The sequence below is a fragment of the Pinus tabuliformis genome, chromosome 9 (assembly GCF_031772625.1).
Source record: "Pinus tabuliformis cultivar Carrire ecotype Pingquan chromosome 9, CPIR1, whole genome shotgun sequence".
Taxonomy (NCBI): domain Eukaryota; kingdom Viridiplantae; phylum Streptophyta; class Pinopsida; order Pinales; family Pinaceae; genus Pinus; species Pinus tabuliformis.
In genome coordinates this window covers 353,806,750-353,831,041 of record NC_142307.1, presented here as the reverse complement: position 1 = coordinate 353,831,041, position 24,292 = coordinate 353,806,750, and positions in this window count along the sequence as shown.

Below are 24,292 nucleotides of genomic sequence, written 5' to 3'. Positions count from 1 at the left end.
GAAAGAACAAATTGAAGACCTTGAAGACTCTCCAGGAGAATCACTAAGAGTGTCACCATCTCCCTTCAGTTCACCTCTAAGAAGTCCAGTACAAAGCCCAGGCATTGATCATGTTCAAAAAGAAATTTATGATTACATAGAATCATTAGAGAGGAAGGAAGCAACAACCAAAGGATCAATCCAAAGCCCAGGAGAAGGAAGTAACTAGTTTAATGAGCCACAAGAACCTTCAGCATCTAATATTTTGAAGCAAGAAATCTTTGAGCTAGAGACATTAAACAGATACCTCAAAAATGAAAATCAAACACTGAAGGCATGTAATGGAATTCAAATTGCCAAGAGTGACAACCTTATTCTTCACTTAAGTTTAGGTTACAAAAAGAACAAGAGGTTGAAGATAGAAAACAGGGCAATGAAAAGAGAAATCATCAACCTAAAGTATAATCGTCATGAAGAAACCAAGAATGGAAATGGCTTCCAGAAAGAAGAAGAAAGTGAATCCTGAATGTTATAACCAGAAATCACAAGAGAATGACAATGTTGAGTTGTATGAGGACATACAAAACCTCCAGTGTGGGGGAATGTAGAGTCCAAGAACTGCTTTACCTTGATACCATTTTTGTCCACATTTCCTCCTTTTTCCTATTCCTATCACCCAAATAAATGAAATAAATATAAGTTTTTGTTAACGTAAGAAATTACATGTCCTGTTTTTCATATTTTGTCCATATACCTTATTGTTTTATTAAAGATTTCATTCAACTACGGAATTGACTTGATTCTGCAAATAATCCACAGATCCGCAACTACCTCCATTGTTGATAGGGTTCGAGTGCACCAGCTCAACAAAAGAATATATGGATAAATGAAGAATGATCCCCTCATGGATTCCTTCCTATTTTCTTGAGCCAATCCTTCAAGATAATCACACTGCAATGTGGTCAACCTTAAAGTCAACTGCAAGGTAATGTGTCAGAACAAAGTCTGAATTTCACGAAATATTATTGATTTTCTTTTCCAAATAGAAAATTGATGATTAAGCGATATGATTTGGTTTGATAGGGATTGTAATGAAGATACTTAGGCTTGAATTTCTCATGCTGTTAATTAAGAAAATGTTATAAGAAAAATGGTTGCTCTGTGTTTTGGTGCGCACCAATGTATGTAATTTTGAGAACATCCTGTTAAAACTATTTCCGATTAATAGAATTTGGTTCATACATTTCATGTTGCATTGATTAAAGTTGTTGACTATCTTGTGGAGGGCCCCTGCGTGCAGATAAGGTCTTTGACTCATTACAAATAGATTTTCTTTTGTTTCTTAGAGTTAAATTATGGATGCTTTATTTTATGTTTTAGGATGTAGTCCAATGGAGTTCGCGATTAAATTGACATCTACAGCAACAATTTCATTTGCTTTCTACCTAGTATAACTTGATCATTTCATTTGATTTCTACCTAGTATAATTCTTCATCTCATTTCACAGTTTGGTTATTTCATAGCTTATCAATTTTGTTCTTGTTTTACTTTTGCATTGAGTGAAGCTGCAATAGTTAAAGAGTGACAGTCTTTTTCTTAGCAACTGAATTCAAGCATCATTCATTCTCCAATTTGATAAAGTAGATCTCCTTTGCACATGCTTTCATAGTTAGTCTAGTTTGGTTGCAGCATAAAATTCAAAATATAATAAAAAAAAGTCTAACAGAGTAGAGTTTAGGATCACTCTTCAACCATCCCACAAAACTTGATTCAATTAAGATTAATTTTAGAATAACCAGCTAACAGATCTTAGGGACAATACTCTAATATAGACAGTAACACCATTCCCATACTAATTCTAGATTTAGACTTTAACTATAACATAAACACCTTAACGACATAAATAACTTCTAGCACATACAGTGCACTTGTGCTTCATTAGTTTACCTACCCTGGTCGATAATTTATGCTTACAATTTAAGAACATTAAATTGACTAAACAATCGCTCTAGTTAAGAGTTGATGTAGTCAAACTTAACCACTAGTAGGCTATCAGACTGTGTTATAACTGGGCCACTAGGAGGAAGAGGCATTTATTTTTTTCGAGAGAATTTTGTTCCATAGTTGAGAAAAGATAGCTAAGACGGATATGAGGTAGAGCACGTAGGGAGGATTTATGCACTATAGCAACCCATGGGCCACATGCCTTACTTCTTTGTACATGCCACCATATTTCCAAATAGAGAAAGAGAGAGAAGCAACCTCACTTTCCAGTTGGGTTTTCCCCAAAAGGGTTTCCTAGAGCATATTTTGTGTCTTATGTGTGTGTGATATTATTTTGTCTTCTCCATTTTTCTGCATAATTTCCATTCACATGCATGCACTAATTACAGTTAAAATCTACATCTAATAAAGTTTAATAAAAATGTAATAGTGTATAATCTCATATTTTTAATATAATATTATCAACTCTATTGTAATGAATTGTCAAGTGGAATATCCATGGCAGTTTATAGATCAGGATGTTTAGGGTTTCCCATTATTTCTTAATCATAAAAAGGCCACCAAGCCTCATTGTAACACAGTTCCAAAGACATGTAGCGACCACATCTTTTCTCAGATATAAGATACCATCGCTTGAGGTAGTTTATTTACATTCTACATGTAAACAACTTTAAACACTTTTTTATTAATGGATTGAAGCTTCGTTTTTTTTGTATCTCTATGTTTTTATTTATATCTATATTTAATTTTGTTCCTTCGTAAATCTAGATCAATGATATCAGAGGAGTCTGCTCTTTCTTTGTTTTTCTGTGCATGTCCCTAACGAGGTCAGTGTATTAGGATTTGGGACTGGAACTCATTGAGACTTTGCAAGACTATCCTTGTTAACACCAATGGCCTTCCAAGACAGAATAAAATAAAGATGAGGGAGGAGTAAATATTATCAAACTATTGCTCAAAGAAGCCCTCGAGCAACAAAGGAACAAGATGATGGAAATTTTTTTCCAAATCCTTCAACGTATTCCCATCGATGATACATCTTCATCCAACAGTCACTTCGGAGGCATCACCCCCTTCAAGGTACAAGTGAACTTTGATAGCTTGATATTCAAAGTTCAAATAGATGCAAATGTTGTATATAAATAGTAGAATATGTTGGAAGCTTATTTTTCAATCCATAGTTTCTCCAATAGGGAAAAGATTACTTTTTCACTTCTTAAGGCTTCCCCCCATGTCAAGGATTGGTGGGAAACTTACTATGAGAAAATGGCCAAGGAACCCTCTTTCTTTACAACCGCCCCCTCTTGGGACTCTTTCTAAGATGGTGTCAAGGAATAGTATTACCCCGTGGGGCGCTATGAGGACAAGTACATACAATGGAAACAAAGGGACTAAGATGCACATGATCTCACAAATATTTTTCATACTCTACACACAAAGTTGGGTATTAAAGATTATGAGTGACATCTGGTGCTCAAGTACCACGACTGTGTGCACAAATACATTCAGGAAGAAATGGAGTTCATGGACATCTCCTCACTTGGTGCAACATACCGATATGCTACCAAGATTAGATAAAAATTAAAACAAAAGAGGCGCGACTTTGGATATGTGAATCAGAAGCAGGGAAGGAGCACCCCCAAACCATAGAACAAAGAACAAAGCTAAGGTGGGGTGACTGAGGAAAACACGTTAAATATGAAATAAAAGAAAAACACCCTAAAGATAAAGAGGACACGAGAAAGTGTTGTGAGTTCCATAAGAGCCCCACTCATAACACAAGTGAGTTTCAAGCCAAGTAGCCACTAGTGGCTAAACTAAAGGCTTCTAAGTCATAACTTGACAAGGGGAATGATAAATGGAAGAAAATTATTGATACAAAGCCTAGTTCCATCGTTGCCACTGCCAAGATATAGAAGATTGAGTTGAAAGATCAAGAGGAGGAGGAGTGTCTCTTCCACTCACAAATTTGGGTGAAGGGTTCTCCATTGTAGTTCATTGTTGACAACGGGATCCAAAAGAATCTCATTTTAGAAGATGTTGTGAAGTGGTTGCACCTACCGAGCACACCACTCCGGAAACCATAAAATATCAAGTAGCTACACCAAGGGCAAGATATTTGTGTTAACCAGTAGCATCACCTTCCCTACAACATCAATCCCTTCATGGATGAGGTACTGTGTGATGTTTCTCCTCTTGAAGTTTGTGATGTATTATTAGGCCACCATACTTGTGGAAGTGTCATGTTATGTATGAGCCTAGGCCTCACATTGTTCTTATTACTTTGGGAAATAAGTTATACATCATAATAGAGGTATATCTGCCTACCACCATTACTTTGATATCTACTAAGAAATGTAGTAAGATCATCTCCCAAAACAAGAAATTTGTTTTCTTTCTGATTCAATCTCAAAGTAAGGGGAAGATCATTACCACATCCATGGCCCCCAAGAAGGGTTACTCCACACAGTAGAAGTAGGTGGATGAGGTTGTGGGAGAATACATGGACATGTTTTCCTCACCCACAAGGATACCCTTTCACTTTCAAGTCAAGCATTTGATCGATATGACTCCCGAAGTACCCCTACCCAATGACGCGATATACTGCCACTCCATTATGGAAAATGAAGAGAGAAAGCGAAAGATCCACTGAGTTGTTACAAAAAGGACACATACGACCAACTTCCTCACCCTTTAGGGGTCTAATTGTACTCATACAAAAGAAGGATGGGGCTTGGAGGCTCTGCATTGATTATCGGGAGCTAAAAAAATTTACTGCCAGGAACATGTATCCAATCCCATGGAATTATGACCTTCTAGACCAGCTCAAGGGGGCCAAGTATTTCATTAAGATTGATCTCAAGTCTGTCTATCACCAGGGTCCAATATATCCCACAAATGTATGCAATATCACCTTCAAATCCAAGGAAGACCTTTTTGAATGGTTGGTCATACCCTTCAGGTTAACAAATGACCCTGCTACTTTTATGAGGCTAATGGATGACATCTTGTAGCCCTTGACAAAATCATTCATGGTTGTTTATTTGGATGACATCCTCATCTTTAGTAAGATTTGTGAAGATCGCTTGAAACAAATTTAGCAGGTCCTTCAAACCCTGCAGCAACACAAATTGTGTGCTAACTTGGAGAAATGCACCTTTGGCACAAGCAAGGTCTAATACCTGGGTTACATCATAGATGACCAAGGTGTGAATTTGGATCTAGCTAAGATCCATGTCATTTGGGATTAGCTAGCCCCAACCACTCTAACAAATCTTCACAAATTTTTTGGCCTCACAAATTTTATCAAAGGTTCGTGTTGGGATTCTCCCATATCACTTGGCCTTTGAGTCATACTACCAATGGCGGAGTGAAAGCAAAGTTTTCCTGGTATGAGTCCCAATAGAAGGAATTCATTGAGTTAAAGCACCGCCTTTTCTCTACACCTGTATTCACATTTCCAGACTTGCAACAACCATTTGAAATTGAGACAGATGCCTCTGACTATGCTATTGGCATAGTTATCATGCAACATGGGCATTCAGTGGCCTATCATAGTGACACACTTTCTGATACAAATAAAAAATACCCCACCTATGATAAAGATATGTATTCTATTGTGCAGGATTTTTGGAATTGAAACACTACATTCTAGGGATGGAGATAGTCATCCACACCGATCACCGACCTCTTTTGTTTGTACAGACACAAGGGAAGTTGTGGAACAATTGCCATCAGAAGTGATCTACATATATGAAACAATTCCAGTTGAACATTAAATACAAAAAAAAGTTGCACTAATCATGTTGCATATTGCCTCAACCAACCCCTAGTTATAGCATTGACTACTATTATTAACTCTTGTGGACACGATACCTCTGGATGGCCGCAACTGTAAAAAAATGGTCCAAAGTTTACCACAACATACCAGATGCTAGTGGATGGCAAGAAAGTTCCTGATCTCAACATCAAGGATGGATTATTATGCTACCTAGGCCACCTTCTTTTTCCTTCAAGCAAGCATTCTAAGCTAATTTTGGAGGTGCACTATAGTTGGGTCACAAGACACTTTGGTGTGGGGAAAATTGTGGTCATACTATAGAAGTACTTTTATTGGGAAAAATAATGACAATATGTTGGAAAATATATCAGATCCTCCACTGCTTGTGTTAGGTCACTATAATACTAGTATATTCCCCTGATTGCTATTGTTAGTGTAGCCCCCTACTGTTATTGTTGTGCCCATGTATTCTCCATTTTGTTACTGTTGTGCCACATAGAAGCCCACTATTGTTATTGGTGTTCCCTTACATTATTATTCATATGTAGGCTCTGATTATATTGTGACCCCTTAGAACCCTATATATACCAAGGAGATGTTATCATTTGTATTTTTATTACTTAAGAATTCTAATGCCAAAATTTCTCACATTAGTTTGATGGTAAAGGTCGGTGCTATTCTAAGTTTGATTTTTGTTTTCCTTAGAGTCTGATTCTTAGGAGTCTTGAGTCAACTATGCATTCTCATTCATCACTGGTATCATAGCCATGTGTCAGTTTTGCTCAAAAGTTACTATGTGCCACAAAGCCCTTTAGGTGATTTCGTAGCACATGTAGTCATTTTGAAGTGTTTTCGCAGCACATAAATCCTTTTAGCAGTTTCGCAGTGCAACATGTCTTAGGTGATTTCGTAGTGCATAATTCAAAATTTACACTAACAACACTACGCAATCTGAGATTCGTGCAATCCACAGTGAATCTTTCCTAACTGTCAAATCTCTCAAGTTCAGTTATGGTTGCATCATTCACTGTTAGCTTATACACTCCACATATCATGTCCAACCGCTTATCTCCATCATTACAGCCACTAGGTACAATTGGTACACACTGATTGCAAGTTCCAAGAGAGGCCAGGTATTCACAGTCTTAATGATGATTGTATTCATTGCATGAGGAACAAGACTACAAGTTTTCAATTTGAATCCATAGTTATCAAGCGAGGCAGCCATTCAAGCGAGGCAGAAATTGAAGTTTAAGCAGCGCTAGCATTTCAAATCTAGATGGGAAGACACTTGAAGGTAAAAATGGATCATGATAGACTTAAATACTTTTTAGAACAAAGATTATCTTCTAAAGAGCAACAAAAGTGGGTCACAAAGATGTTGGGTTATGACTTTGAAATCATCTACAAAAAGGGGAAGAAAAATGTGGTGGCAGATGCACTCTCAAGAAAGGATGAGGATGTGGAAGCATTTTTGTGCGCCATTTCTATTATCCAACCAAATTGGATAAACGAAGCAAGGGAGGAATGGAAGAATGACGAAGAAGTGTGGGCACTTATTCGAAAGTTACAACAAGATTCTAGTACGTCTGATAAATTTAGCTGGCAAAATGATTCGTTATGGTACAAAGATCGCTTATACCTCTGTAAGAATTCCCAACTAAAACAAAAGATTCTTATGGAATTGCACACTTCTCCCTTAGGAGGGCACTCAGGATTTTTAAAAAATTACCACAGCGTTAAGAAGAAATTTTTTTGGGATAGCATTAAATCAGATATTCAAAAACTTATGGCGGATTGTTTGGTTTGCCAACAAAATAAAGTTGAAACAATTAAGACATTGGGTCTATTACAACCTTTATCCATTCCAAGCCAACAATGGGAGGAGTTTTCAATGGATTTTATCACAGTTTTACCCAAGTCTGAGGGAAAGAGTGTCATCATGGTGGTAGTTGACAGACTTACCAAGTATGCACACTTTTGTGCATTATCACATCCATTTAAAGCCAGTATAGTTTCTACTGCATTTATGGAAACAATTCAAAAGCTACATGGAAACCCAAAGATTATTGTAAGTGACAGAGATCCCATTTTCACTAGAAATTTTTGGACAGAATTATTTTCTTGTCTTGGTACTCAGTTAGCTCATAGCTCATCTTATCATCCTCAATCTAATGGGAAAACTGAGATAGTAAACAAATGTTTGGAAGGATATCTTCGTTGCTTTGTATCCGATAAATAGACATAATGGGTCAAATGGTTGCCTCTGGCTGAATGGTGGTATAACACTTCCTTCCATACAGCAACAAAAATTACCCCATTTATGGGACTTTATGGATATCAACCACCATCCATCACATCATATTTAAGAGAAAATTCTAAGGTTCAAGCAGTGGAACACCACATCGAACATCAACAACAAGTCCTCCAATTCTTAAAGGATAACCTCGTGTTGGCATAGAATAGAATGAAACAAGGGAAAGGAAATGGTGGCATTGGTTGACTTTACTGAGATAGAGAGGGAAAAGATGGTTGTGACATATGGTGTGGTGCATATGAAGGAGGATATGATGGCACTTGAGCAGGATAGGAATGATATGAATGGTTTAGCCCTCTCCATCCTTGTTGCCAAGGTTGAGAGGTCTGTCCATGGTGAAAATGGTTTCCATACTACAAATGTTGAGAGTGATTACTATTATTATGATATGAATATGGAGGTGCATTATAACCATAAAAATGTGGTTCATGAACCATACTTGCACTTTCCTGTGGCTAGTTCCTTCATGCTCCCCTGACATGTAATGACTAAGGTTCACAATTCTCTCCTTCAAATACAACTTTTAATCCAGGTATAGAGGGGCATTCCTTGGTGGCATGGTTCTCTGCACAGATCACACATTTATTAGCACTTTTTATATCAGCATGAAACTCTATTAAAGGATGCTTTACCCTACATTTTGTACAAAAAATAGACAACGACTCTTGTTCTTTTTCTTGTTTTTGATGAAATTTCAAAGAGTCTATTTGTTTTCTAACAATATTCATTATTTCAATTTTCATGTTGTCCATTTTATTGTCCAAGCCAATGATCATAACATCTGTAGATCCCATTTTGTTAATTCTGCTTCAGCCTCCTCTAGTGGATCTAGATTGAATTCGTGACAACTTCCTGCACAAGTCACAAATTTGTTCAAAATGTTTATGAGCAATATCTCCTTGTCCTATAAAATTCAAATTATGTCTAGAATCCTCAGTAAGTCCTCGTAGGAACAAGGTTCGAATAGTACTTAAATCAAATTTGTGTTTGGACCTTTGGAGTATATACAAAAATATCTCTAAGAATTCCTCCAAAGTCTCATCATCACCTTATAAAATGGTGAAGATCTCATCCTGTAGTTCTCTAGTTTTACAATATTCCTGATATTTATTCAAAAATACTCTCTTCATTTGTTCCTGTTATGAAACCAGCTCACAAAAAGATATAAAATATAGATCAACGCCTTAGAAATAAGCCTCTTCAAGAGGGAAACCTCGTTTACATTACACAAATGAACAATTCTTGGGTGATACAAATGACAAGACCTCCTTTTTATATAAAGGAGTCTAAGGGGTCATAATATAATCAGAGCTAACATAACAATAATAATGGAAGGGCACAATAATAACAATAGTGGGCTTCTATGGGGCACAATAATAACAATATGGGGACTACATGGGCACAATAATATAATAAGGGGGTTGTACTAATAATAATAAGGGGTTACACTAGTAGTATAGTCACCTAACATGCCCCTCTCCTTAAAAAAGTGTTGTCCTCAACGCTTAAGTAGTTCTTGATGCTTCTGCATAAAATTATTTTCCTCCCATGTGGAACCTTCAGTGGGTAAGTTCTTCCACTTGATGAGATACTCTGAAATTGATTGATTTTGTAGCTATTGGGTTCTTGTTTTTGTGACTTCTCCAGGCTCCAATATGATTTTTCCTTCCTCGTCAAGTTCTGGCAATATTGTTTGAACTGAGATCTTCTACAACTTTTGAATGAGTGGCCACACTTCTTCATCCTTCCTCCATTCATCCCTTGCTTTGTTTATCCAAACTAGTTGGATAATAGAAATAACACAAAAAAATGCTTCCACATCCTCATCCTTTCTTGAGAGTGCATCTGCAACAACATTTTTCTTCCCTTTTTTGTAGATGATTTCAAAGTCATAACCCAACATCTTTGTGACCCATTTTTGTTGCTCTTCAGAGGATAATATTTGTTCTAAAAATTATGTAAGACTATCATGATCTATTTTTACCTTGAGGTGTCTTCCCATTAGGTAGGGACACCATTTCTTAAGTGCATGTAGTATTGCAAACATTTCCTTCTCATAAATAGCTTTGTGTAAATACTTTCCTTTGATTGGACAACTTTTGAAAGCAATGGGTCTTTCATCTTGAATTAAAGCAACACCAATTCCACTTCCTAAAGCATCACATTCCACAATAAAGGTTTTTTTGAAGTTCGGTGTAGCTAAGACTGGTGCTTGGCACATTGCCTCTTTAAGATGTTTGAAGGCCTTTGTTGCTTCTAGAGTCCATGAAAATGCATCTTTCTTCAATAATGTTGTTAGAGCTGCTGCTATTCTTCCATAATTCTTAACAAACTTGTGATAATACCCTGTCAACTTGAGAAATCCTCACAGATGCTTTATGGATGTGGGGATTTTCCATTCCTTAATGGATTTAATTTTTCTAGGGTCTACCTTAACACCTTCATGAGATACAATATGACCCATATATTCCACCTCTTGTACTCCAAAGAAACACTTGGAGCTTTTTGCATATAATTGTTTCACCTCCAATAGTTTGAGCACCCTCTCAACATGTTGAACATGATCCTTCCATGACTTGCTGTAGATTAGTATATAATCAAAAAATACTAACACAAACGTTCTAAGGAAGGGTTTGAAAATGGAATTCATCAAACCTTGAAATGTAGAATGTGCATTGGTAAGGCCAAAAGGCATGACCAAATATTCATAATGACCCTCATGAGTTCTAAATGTTGCTTTCGGAATGTCTTCAATCTTCATTCTGATTTGATGATATCCTGAATGAAGATCCAACTTAGTGAATTAAATTGATCCATGCAAATCATCCAATAATTCATCAATGACAGGAATGGGAAATTTATCTTTAATAGTGAGGTTGTTGAGCTCCCTATAATCTGGAAACATGTGCCATGATCCATCCTTCTTGTGCACCAATACTACTAGAGCAGAGAAAGAAATTTGACTAGGTTGAATTATACTAGCCTCTAGCATTTCTACAACCATATGTTCAATTTCACTCTTTTGGGCATAGGGATATCTGTACGGTCTGATGTTTGGAGGAACACTTCCTGGAATCAGATGAATAACATGATCATGATCACGAATAGGTGGGAGGACTTTGGGAGTCTCAAATATCTTGGAATGATTGTCCAAGACTTTTAGAGATATGGAGAAATAGATGATTTCGATGTGGGAACCTCTAGAAAACATAATTGTGCAATTACACCTCATTTTTCCTTCTTTAGAATATTTGTCATACCGTTAGAGCTGATTATCTTTCCTGGTTCCCCTGCAATACCCCTTAATTCAAGTTCCTTTCCTTCCGCACAAAATTTCTTGAAAATTAAAAGCTATTGTACCCAAGGATTGTAGCCATTGGACTCCTAGTACAACATCAACACCACCCATTGGAATGGAAACCATTGGGCTATTCAATACATATTCTCCCATGGATATCTTCATATTATGGCCTTTCCAGAGAAATTTATGATTCCTCCACTTGCAACCATCATTTGACACTCTGGTGTTGGATATAGGAAGAAATTCAATTCCTTGGCTATCTTACAATGAATAAAATTATGGGTACTTCCCGAATCAATCAACATTATTAACTTTTTCTTCTTGATATGTCCTTCTATCTTGATAATTTGAGGAGTGGTAATTCTAGCCAATGCATTACAAGATATGGGCAGATTAATTTCTTCTTTATCTAGGGTTTGTTCCTGGAGTATATCCTTTTCTTTTGACATTTATTGTTCCTTTTCTTCCTCCTCTTCAAAATCTATGTAGAATAATTTCTTCTCAGCACACTTATGACCTTTAGTGTATTTACTATCACAACTATAACAAATCCATTTTGCTCTTTTTTCTTCCAATTGTTGTGGTGTCAACCTTGTAGGTTGTGGAAGGTTAGGGGCAACAACACTTCCATCTTTATAGTTGTGAGTGGAAGGCTTCCTGGTTGCCATAAATTTTCTTTCCATTTTTCTTGCTAACCTGAATGCCTTCTCCAATGAATCACATTCCCAAAGGCGAACCTCATGTTGGATATTATCCTCTAAAGTCCCATTGAGCACATCAATCCTATGCTCCTTCAAAATATCTTTTACCCTTATTTTCAATTTTTGGAAGTGCTCAATGTGCTCCATCATTGAACCATTTTTTTTTAGATTTATCAATTGGCTAAAAAAGGTGCTGCTTTTTGTATCCTCATAATGTGCTATCATTTCTTCTGTAAAAATTTGCCAAGTGACAATTTGTTTACGAGAGCAAAGCCATTGATACCATACAAACTGATTTGATTACAAATATAAAGTTGCAATACGTACCTTTTGTGTGTTTTGCACATTATGGAAATTGAAAAATTGCTCCATCTGTAGTATCCATGTTCCGGGATCCTTGCCATCAAACTTCCTCATATCGATTTTTGGAACATGGTGGGTATTCAATCCAAAATTAGAGTCTCTAAAATCATGATTAATATTTCTTTTGTTCTCATCATGAGTTTCCTTTACTACCTGTTATCACAAAATCACACACTGAAGGCTGCCTATCAGTAAGATAATGTGTAACTGTTTCAGACCAGACTCTTGGCTAAGGATTAGCCTCCCTAACCTGAGAGGGCTCTCTCAAAACAAACTACTGATTATGATTAACACTAAGAGGGCTAACTCTTGAAATGAAAACTTTAATAAACATGCTGGTTGGACAGACAACATAAAATTTCTTCCATTGGGCTCATGGGGTCAAACACCATTTCAGTAAACCATAAACTACACATTCATGGAAGTCAGGGCATGTAAAGTCTAAACACTCAAAACATTTCTCAAATGAACCTCAACTCATAAATATACACAGAAAATCTGAGCAACTAGGTGAATTCAGAGTGATTGTATATCTATAGAGCTGTAAAACATAAATGATAAGACAAAGCCACATACATCTTGAGCATCTGAACAAAGTATGAATCCTGAGAAGAACAAAGTAGTCTATTATATTACTGTAACAAGTCTTTACATAAGCCAATATAAACTCTGTTTTTTCCAAAAAACATCCAACCCCTATTACATCCCAGTTTGATTCATATATAGGACTACATGCTTAACCACCTCGAGCTTCCTCCTCCAGCATGAGGGGAGCATCGAAGGTTGCTATTCACTATCCTTATCTACTGCATAACTAATTCATTAATTACATGATAGCTGAACTGTAATTACAAATGGTCTTCATTTACTCAAAACCCAAAATCTGTCCTCCTCGTAGCATGATGTTTTTCTGAGTCTTGACACATGTCCTCTATCTGCTTTGGTTGAGGTATCTTGGAGGAGAAAACACTGAACGAGCTAGCTTTGGATCCTTGTTGCGCACATGGCTCATTAATTGACCAAAAGATGTGCTCTGTTTTTACGGTCCCTGTCTCCCAACATTCTTCATCTCTTAAAGAACATGTCCCCTGCTCTCTAATTCCTCATAAACAACGCATATCACCTTACTCTCCAATGAGCTGGAAGCTTTGTGAGCTGAACAAGTGTACAAACAAAAATCTCCGATAACCTTAACAGAAACCCTAACAATTCGGTCATAAAGTACCTTTAATGAGACTTGAGCTAAAAACAAAATATTTCACCTTTTCAAAATGCACATCTGTCATTCTCTGAATAGCTAGGAGATTCTTTTATGGTTTCCCTTATGTCTTTGAGGCTTTCCCTTCAAAAATTTGCTGACCTCATCATTAAATTCCTTGTTTTTCTTATAAAACAGCACCTACAACAGTTTCGTAGCGCGCTACGAAACTGCTGTTTTTACCAAAACAGAATGCATTTGCACTAAAGCTTCCTTTGCTTGAACTTTTAACTTTTCAAACCTCCTCTACAGGTGCCGAAAACTTAGATGACTTCAAAATAGTGAAACTCAAACAAAATTGACCAAAACTGAAAATATCACCTTTTCCTCAAATCAATGAGCTAGCTGACCTAGCTGCATCTTCAAATTTGAAACCTCCTTCTTTAAAGCTTTGTTTTTAGCTCTCAGAGTCAGGTTCATTTGTCTGAGGAGTTTAGCTTGTTTTAGAGCTGGGACAGTCCAAGTATATACGTCAGCCACAGAATCTGTCTGACCCATTAAGTTTTTGCTGCCCTTCAACACAGCTCTTTTATAATTGGCATACCTAACTGCACACTCCTTAGTCACATTTTTGGCTTTGACAATTTCTTCTTTGGCTGCTCCCACCTGATCTTTCATGGTTGTCTTCACCTGACTCTTTATGGCAATCACATTTCCTCCTTGGGTGATGATGACCTTCTTATTCTTGTCTTTATGTTTGACTGCCTCCACTGTTTTTGTCAATACATCAATTACCTCAGTTCTGGGTGACTTTACAGCTTTCTTTGTTTTATGCACTTTCTCCTTTACAGCTTCTTCTTCTTTATTCCCTTTCTCAGCTTCTTTAAATTGCTTCCTCGTAACTGGCCTTCTTGGCTTGAACATAAAGACCTCACTAGGCTCATCAAACCTTAATCTTTTCGAAGCTTTTGACTTCTTAGTGCTCTCAGGAGAAGATTGGGTCAAATCAATATGCATGGGTTCAAGATGCACTGGTTCTCCCTGTTCAAATTCAATAGCCTCAAGTAGGTCACTTAGACTGGCCTTTGAAATTGGACTCTCTTCCACAGCTACTGATTTACCTTTCTCCTTGCTTAGTTGACCCCTAGTTTTAACTCTTGATGCTTTTTCAGATTCAGCTGATCCATGAACCTCCTTCTTTTGCTTGACCTTTTCCTTTGATGATGACTGAGGTGGCTGAGGTGGCTCTTTAATAACCAAGGGTTTGACTGGTTTGTTCAACTGAGATTTAACTTTCTTTTTCTCACTAGCCTCCTTCCTAAGCTCAGCAATAGTGGGTTCCTCCATCAATTCTTCTCTTTATCTGAGTGGCTGTGGGGTGAGGCCTGTCTTGCTCTAGAACCCGGCCATATAAATGAAAGAATCCCAATCCCTACCAATCTTCTGCAAGCCATCCATCACTAACAGTTTAACTAGGCCATGATGAAACAATGATGACTCACAATCATCCTTCCTCAATTGAATTTTATCACACATCTTACTGAGGCTTCGAAACAAGTAGAATGGGAGATCTATAGGTGCTTTACCTGTGAAATGCAGCAACAACTTGAAATGATATGAATAAATTTTGTTATACCTGCCCTCACAAGTTAAATATTTTTGAATACAAGTAAGAAGCATAGCATAACTCTCCTTAACATAACTTCTAGGTACAGCCTTGTTCAAATCTTCATTCACATAGGCTTCCTTCAAGAATATTTTACAGGGGCTCATGTTAAATTTGAAATTTTTGAACCACTCCTGGCCTCCTCTAGGAATCTCAGTTACCCTAGCAATAGCCTCTGGAGATACTGGGAATTCTAACATAGATACTTTGGAACTCAAGCCTGTAAAATTCAATGCAAATTCTTTTGTTACCTGAGTGTGTCCTCCCTTCAGCTTTTCACAAAAACTCCAGCAACCAGCGTCTTTGAAGGCCTTTTTAACACCTTCCTCCCTCAATGTCAAGTCTAATCCTTCGGGTTCTGCCCTTTGACACCTTCCTGACCGATGCTCTTTCTTCTCCATTACGCCTTGAAAACTTTTGCACACAGTAACACCGGCAGCTTCAACTCAACAAGAAACTTGAAACTTTAGAACACGGGCTCGCTTGCAATGCAACTCTCTTGAAGAAGAAATTCGGGCTCATTACAATTCAAATAGCTTAACATATAAGTTGGCCGCTTCAAGTAATAATAATAGAACATCATGACACAACCATGCATGACAAGGACATTTAAATGAACTTAATGTGCATGACTCTGAACCTATTGGTGGAATGATGCCTCGTAATGTTTGGAAGGTACATAAACTGACAACAATCCGACCGGACACAATGACTCATCCCTGGACATGACATTTTAAGAATGTGCGCTGCAAAATCCCGAATCCGCGATTTCGTAGCGCAGACAGTTATAATTCAGTGACATGTGCTGCGAAATGGCTGGCACTACGAAAAGGCTAAAACATTACTATGCTGCAGAATCAGACAATCAAACGGTGCTGCGAAACTGCGAAAAGGTGCTGCGAAACTGCGGAAAAGACAAATGACACATACGAGACAAGAAACATCTTAATCAATCATGATGAAGGATGACTCGTGGTTTTGAAAATGATTTTCAACAATATCATTGAAGAACATGACCCCTAAGTGGTAAACATAGGAGAACAACCATATAACATTCATTTTTACCCATGAAATTTTGGACTTAACTTATATACATGCAACTGCAGTTCTCAGTGATAACACTACCCTTTCACCATTAGTAACCATTTCTTGTAGCAACTTGTTCAAATTTATCTTCAATTCTTCCATCTTAGTGTCCATGCCATTCATCTTAGCTTCCATTCCACCCATCTTAGCTTCCACACCATCCATATTAACTTGCACACCATTCATATTAGCTTCCATACCATTCATCTTGGCTTTAGTTACCTTTTGTGAGAGTGAAATTTGTTGTTCTTGGTCTTGTAATTTTGATATATCATCTTGCATTTCTTCCTCTTCTTCATGAGTCATTCTGGAGCTTTCAGGTTGCTTACTAGGTGTTTCCATTTTCTTTCTTCGGGGCATCAATTAATTCTAATAATCCTTCACTATTCCCTTTGAATTCCTTCAAACTAATTTTTCAAACCAATCTTATGCAAAATTTAAAAAATGACTACACATCTGTTTTTTCACTTTGTAAGAGATCAATATTGGATCTATTGTATCTTTGTAACTGCGGATCTCAGATATCTAAAATCATGTCCTATCATATCCCTTTGACTCCTCTTTCTAACCCCATAGGTCTTATCAATATTGGATTCTCCAAGGAAGAGTTATGCCAAATCTCCCACAATGACCTGATTATAGACTAGTTCAGTAGAGCAAAATTATACAAAGTGCCACGTGTCACTGTTTCGACCTTAGTACCTGAAACTGATATACAGAAAACTACAGGCCATCCTCTTTCTGAAAATTCTTATGAAATTTCAATTTGATGCTTAGAACAAAAGTTATGACGATTTTCCCCAAGTCCCCTGTTTGGAATGTAATTTGGGAGTCTTCAAAACCCTAACTTCCTCATATCATATCTCTGAAAATATAGCAAGACAAGCTATGAAATTCGGACCCAAATTTTAGAATGATTTCAGATCAAATGGGTTTTGTTTTTAGATTCTAAAAAATTGTAGAGAAAACGTTATAGTGAAAATTCCACGATGACCTGTTTGGAGCAGCGAAACCCTAGAATCCAAAGCTATGATACCAAATGTTATGAAACCAGCTCACAAAAAGATATAAAATATAGATCAACGCCTTAGAAATAAGCCTCTTCAAGGAGGAAACCTCGTTTACATTAAACAAATGAACAATTCTTGGATGATACAAATGACAAGACCTCCTTTCTATATATAGGAGTCTAAGGGGTCATAATATAATCAGAGCCAACATAACAATAATAATGTAAGGGAATAATAATAACAATAGTGGGCTTATATGGGGCACAATAATATAATAAGGGGGTCATACTAATAACAATAAGGGGTTATACTAGTAGTATAGGGACCTAACAGTTCCCAAGAATTTACAGTGTTTCCTCCTAGTCCCATGAAATATCGCAAGGTTGCATCCTTGAGAGTTGCATGAAACAATTTTAATTTCTGCGCATTGGAAGAATAATCATAACTCCTACATAGTATATCAAAATAAAAAATAAATAAATCTGGTTCGTCATGCACCTTACCATGAAAATGTGGAAGAGCTGAAGGTGAATTCTTCATTTGCACATTCACTTCTGAGTTCACTATTAGAAATCCAAGAGTGGTTTTCTCTTCATTTACCCGATTCTCTCCAGTCCCCTCTGCATGGTCTTCATGATCAGCCATTGTTGTGCCTCCAATCAGACCACTTCAAAGAAGATGAAGGTTGACTATTGCTAAATTGGACTTTCCAATCATTGTTAGCCTACTTCTTCCCCTTTTCGGGTTGTGTCACACTTGAATCATTGTTTCCAGAATCCAAGTGGACCATTACGTTACAACGTGATGAGTTTGGGTTTGCTTGGACTTTCTACCTGCAAAAGAACGTCCAACATGAGAAGAGTTTTCAGATTTTTTAGTGTTTCGTCGGCCCTTATTGGGCTTTCGACTACTACCTTTCTTAGGCATTCATTCTATAAACCAAATCCAAAAAAACAAAATTCAGATGTTGTAAAGAAAAGAATCTGTCAATTGTTGCAAAGAATAAAAAATTAGCACTTGTAAAATCCTTAAAGAAATAGAAGCATACTACAAAAAAAATAATAGCAGACTTACCCCTATTGTAGAAAATGGAAAGTTCATACCAATTTCAAATCGCCTTCCCGACAATGGCACCAAAATTTTGGGTGCAGGAATTGCGATTAGGTAGACTCCTTCAACACTTAATTGTCAACCGGGGGTTTTGTAAACTTAGAGGTGAAGCACAAGAAATGCTGAAAATGATATGAATTTTTCCTAACTCTATTCCTACTTCCTTATTTACAACCATGCAGAGTCGAAAGAAAAGATCACCCGAGAATTTACACTAAAGAAATTCTAGTGTTGGAATGTGAAAGAAAGTACTTTTGCGGAGAAATAAAAGAAAGGAACTTTCAAACTCTGTAAGAAATCCTCACTAATTGAAATGGAAATCTATGTCTATTGTTGGGCATGGAATCCCCCCACCCACAACATGTTTTGGGGCTCAAAGCCCAAGTTTTGAGTAATATTGTTGTAAAGCCCCGCGAATTGCGGGTGCGGAGCACAAATTGCATGTTAGAGTTATAGGGTGGTCCGCCCTAAGTTTTGAATGTAGTATTGGCCTACCCATGGTCCGTGGACCATGGGATTGTATAAATAGGTCAAGGCTCTAAGTTGTAAAGTAATGAATGAATCGATGGAATCTGATAGATAGAATAAAATAGCGAGCATAGAGCAAGAGTCTAAGTATCTTGGGTCGTACTAGTAGGAAGAGACTCTGCAGGTGAGTGCGCAGAGGCCTAGTAGATTCCGCAGTTGAGTACGTGGACCCCTGCAGCTGAGTATGCAGGGCAATGTCGAGGCTATAACCAAGGAAGAAGAATAATAAAGAGAAGTTTTATCTGAATTTCGTGTATCTGTTCTTGTTTTATTACCTATTTAATATCATTTTCAATTATACTGTTATTTACTGCGCGCATTTGTATGAATGGTGAATATTGTTAAGTATAACTAAAAGTATATAGATAAGCTAAGTTAATCAACTAATATTCGGCTACTAGTAAGGATTTGGGTAATAACATTGTTCGGCCCCTGAGTAGGGATGCACGAAGGTAGCATCCTAGGCTATGAGGTACGGGTAAGTGCACGTAGCGACATGCGTGCAGGGTCAAACCGCAGACCACTTGAAACCATTAGACGTCCCTAGTGTGCGGAAACCTGGTTCTAACACCCTCCCATACTACTTCGGGTGAGACCTCAATCCGCGCTCTGTGCATTGTTGCCAAAAGGGCCAGTAGTACCAGGATTTGTTTGGCTAAATCATCTTCGAACCTGGGTCAGGCCCCAACAAGCCAACAAATGGTTATATTGCCGAGACCGGGATTTGCATAAGGGATGTCTGATGTCATGTCATTGGAATCCAACGAAGAAAGAAATTGAAGGGTGGTTAGATGGAAAGATTCATGATTTCACAGTGTAGGAAAATAGGAATCTGCGAGTAACAAAGGAACAGTGGTTGGAGCACTACTTATATGTATAAATCTACAAAATTTTCTTTGCATCCTTTCCTTCTGAGTTGTATGAGTGGATCGCAAAACTAGCAGACAGTCAGGGAAGGTGTAGGCTCGACAAACCAATTGTGTGGACTCCAGAATTAGTGTGCAGACTAGAAGCATCATAAGATAAGATCGCGCGTGCTATGGACCATTAGCTCGATCAGATTATAGGAGGATTTATCACCAAATTTACATAGACACGACAGTCAGCTACAGTGAGGCAGAACGACGCTTCCTCAAAGGACCGTGAGGTAAGTACATTAAATCTTTGAACACTTGTATTAAGATGTTATTGTGTGAAAAGTGGGTTATGCGAATAAATTTATGTTTGGGGCTACACGAAGTGGGAGGATCTATAGAAACGAAGGTAGTGCAGAGATATAAAATAGCTCTTTGATTTCACCTCGGCAAGAAAGCGAGGAATAGCTTGCGAAAGTTTCTCTGAGAAGCGCGGTCAATCTGATAAGGCAGCAGATTCTGCACCTACCACCTCCACCTACACCACCACCAGTCTCACCATCTTCACCTCCATCTCCACCCACACCACCTCTGCCACCACCACAGTTCAATATTGCAAGCACGATAAAATTTCCGGTATTCAAGGGAGTAGGTAATGAAGATCCAGACCAATTTTGGTTCGTGGTAAGGATCATATGGGAAGCACAAGGAGTCATGGATGAAAATATAAAGAAGGAAACATTGGTGAGCACGTTGTAGGATCACGCATTGACATGGTACATTAAGCATTCTAATGACCATCCAAACGCAGGGATCATAGATATCTAGGCCATGCTGAACAGGGAATTTAGCAGGCCAAAGTTGGAGACACAATCGATTATCAGGTTTAAGGATATCGTGATGGTTTCAGGTGAGACCCCATGGGATCTGGATCAGAGACTGAAGAGTATGATTCGCGAAGCCAACATGACCTTGACAGATGAGCAGCACCATGCATGGTTTGTAGCGTCACTAACACCGCATTTAAGGATAGCGCTATCACAGTAGAAGTTATCCACCCAAGCCAAAGCATTGGAGATTGCAATGAGACTACATGAGACACCAATACAAGAAATGGTCTGGGGGTCCAGCAAATCCATGTGCAACTGCAAAAATTGTGTCTAGAAATGCAGATTTTGAAACAGGACAGGACAACTTGGCCAGAGGCGTGTGAGGAAGTATGGTGCATAAAATGTAAAGGCCAGGGGCATGACAAGGACCATTGTCCGTCTTCACCAACTACTTGGCAGGAGGAGGGACAATGCCATTAAGACCAGAGGCACAAGCAATACCAAGCGCGGCCCCTGCATTATGGTGCGCAATCTATCAGATAGAAGGAAAACACGCTATGGATAATTGTCATCTATTGCAGAAGTATACGCGGACGTCCCAACAATTGTTTTGTAATTTTTGCAGGTCAGTAGGCCATGATGAGCACACCTACAGAAGTTACAAACTGATGATGGATCAGACTCCTACCTATAGAGTGCAGACCAAAACATGAGCCCTCAACCCAAATGTGGGAATGTGTGCGCTGGATTTCAAGGGTGCGGACGAGGTCAAGGTGGAATGAGACCAGGAAGGGGTTGCGAACAACTAATTTTTTACAATTGCGAAGGGCCAGGGCACTATGCCTGCGATTGTACGAATCCGACGAGAGCATCATGTTTATATTTTACTCAGTTTGATCATGAGATATAGGACTACCCTACATTGATAGCGAGGGTGCACGATAAAGGGATACTACAGCCTCCCCTGACTCAGAATTTGCAAATGATGAGGTCTGAGTCACGCGAAGAGGACCCGAATGTAAACATCATGCTCAAAAGTGGTATCACAATAGGAGATGACAAAGGTAAGCCACCTGAAGAAAGTGCATGGGTTCGCAAGGTTTCTACAAAGGAACCTGAATTTGATTTGGAGCACGCGAAGGAGACATTCATGGAAGCTAAGAACAGCTTCATAGAGGCCTCCACTTCAAGTAGTAAGGATCAATTAGAGCCGGAGATGGATCCTTCAATGATCACTACCTTTTCGAAGACATGTATGAAACTGATGTGCAACAGCAAGGCTGTGAAAGGGCTACAGGAAATTATCATTAGGTGCGCTGGGTCAGGAGAACTTCTCGTAGTCCAGAAGCTCAGAAATCACACATCATGAATAGGAAGGGAAATGAGATTGACTGCGTAAATCGAGTATGAAATGGATCAAGTAATTTTGGATCTAGGATCAGATGCGAATGTGCTACCAGAAATGACATGGGAGTGCATGGGTAGGCCCATGTTGCAATGGTCCCCTATTCAATTATGGATGGCGAACCAGCAGAAGATCCTACCGATGGGAAGATTGTAGGGGATAGCAGTAGAAATCGAAGGTGCGAGTGCACTTGAAGATTTTTAGGTGATAGAGATTTTCGATGACAACAATCCCTATCCCATGCTACTGGGAATAGACTGGGCCACTAATATGAATGAAGTAATAAATCTAAAGAAGCGTAAAATGATTTTTGAGAAAAAGTCACTACGCGTAGTGGTGCCTTTAGACCCTGCGGAAGGGACGCATTACACAGAGCTAGTGCATGACGACGAGAGCGACGATGAGCTAGAATGTATCTACAAGATAACAACTCGAGAATAGGATTGGGTGAATCCTATAGAGGATGGCCGGATTTCGTGGGAGTGCAAAAGCTCTTGCACATCAAATTCGGATGAGGAAACAAAACGATGGTAGAACTGGTTACACGAGGTAACCACACTCAATTGCAACATGATGGTAAGATCACTGCACTGCATGACAACAGAGGTAAGGGATCTACCTATGTATGATGGCTTGATAGTGGTGGATGAATTCCTAAACAAATTTGAAAGCGTAGTGCCAGAACAGTAGTGGTTCAATGCTCTGAAATGGGCATTTCTCGCGATGCCCGCAAGGTGGTGGGGTACGCATCAGAGAAGTATTGTGAGTTGGTGCAAATGCAGAAGGGATATGCTTATACGATTTGGAAAGCCTCAGCTATGGATGGGAGCTGGTTGTGAGGGGTGAAACAGCTTGCGCACCCACCTTTCCAGATGGGTACAGGCGTATGGTACGCAACCCGCACGAACACACACCGCTATCACGATAGGAAACAAGAACAACAAGTAGAAGCAGGCAAGACAAGTGCGCGAACAATGAAGCATGATAAAACCTAGTGTGCCAAAAATCATACATGGGGAAGCCTTTGGCAAGGTGTGTGAAGTGTTGAACAGGGTTGACCATGTGAGACGCACTGATTGGGACCTGCGCGTACCAGCATTGTATGGGCTTATAGGACCATGTGCAAAACTCTGACCGCGCAAGCGCTTCCGAAGCTGAAGTATGAAGCAGGGGCTATAGTCCCTATGGAGCATGCGAAGATGAGTCTGTGCACAACAACACCCGTAGATACGATGGTCCACGTAGACCGGAACAAAGAAATCACACAGTTGTGCGAAACAGAACATATCAGACTTGAGGAAGAAATCTGACAAGGAAACTTTAGACTTCGTGAACTTGAAAAAGACCAAGTACAACCAAGGGAGGAAAGCACTTTAATATACGCAGAGGTCAAGAAGCTAGAAAACAAAATAAAGGAAGCATTTCTCGTCAAAAAATCGAGGATGGAAAGGCAAGGTGTGTACAGTCATACTGACAAATTGGAAAGCTATCGTCGTGAATTGGTTAGTCTGCTACCGTGGCTAAGACCACATCTCACCAAACGTAGTGACCAGGGCAGCGCAGTGAAAATAGTAGAGTGCGCGATGTCAATCACTACAATGGAAGATGGCATTCTCTACGAAACATGGTGGAGAACGAGATGAAGCCCCACATGGGTGGTGCACCCACATGGCTAGCCATAGGAAGGATACTCTTAGCACTCTAGGCAGTTGAAAGGGAGCGCAGGACTATAAAATATTCTGGCTGGGGGTTGTGCGATATGAGAGATGCACACAAGAGCAAGACATCACAAGGTTCATGACCATGCATGGAGGGTTGTGCTGTTGCATGGGTTGGCTAGGAAGTGACCATTGGTGTCACTATTCATGACAATATGTCCAATTGGAGGCCAAATGGAGCAGGTGGCGGGCATTTAAGACATGATTTATGGGCAAGATTTGGGAAAATATGCCGCCAAGAAAGCATTAATGGCCCGAAATTGGGGGGAACGGTCGAACTCAAATTCGAAAGGTGATATAAAAATCACAGAGCTGGCCAGCAAACAACATTTGGTCATTTGAGAATTGAGCATTTGAGCAGAGCACAGAGTGTTGAGAACCAAGCAATAATTGAGCCCCTAAGTTCGTGAGAGACAGAATACAGTGTAGAGATGATGACG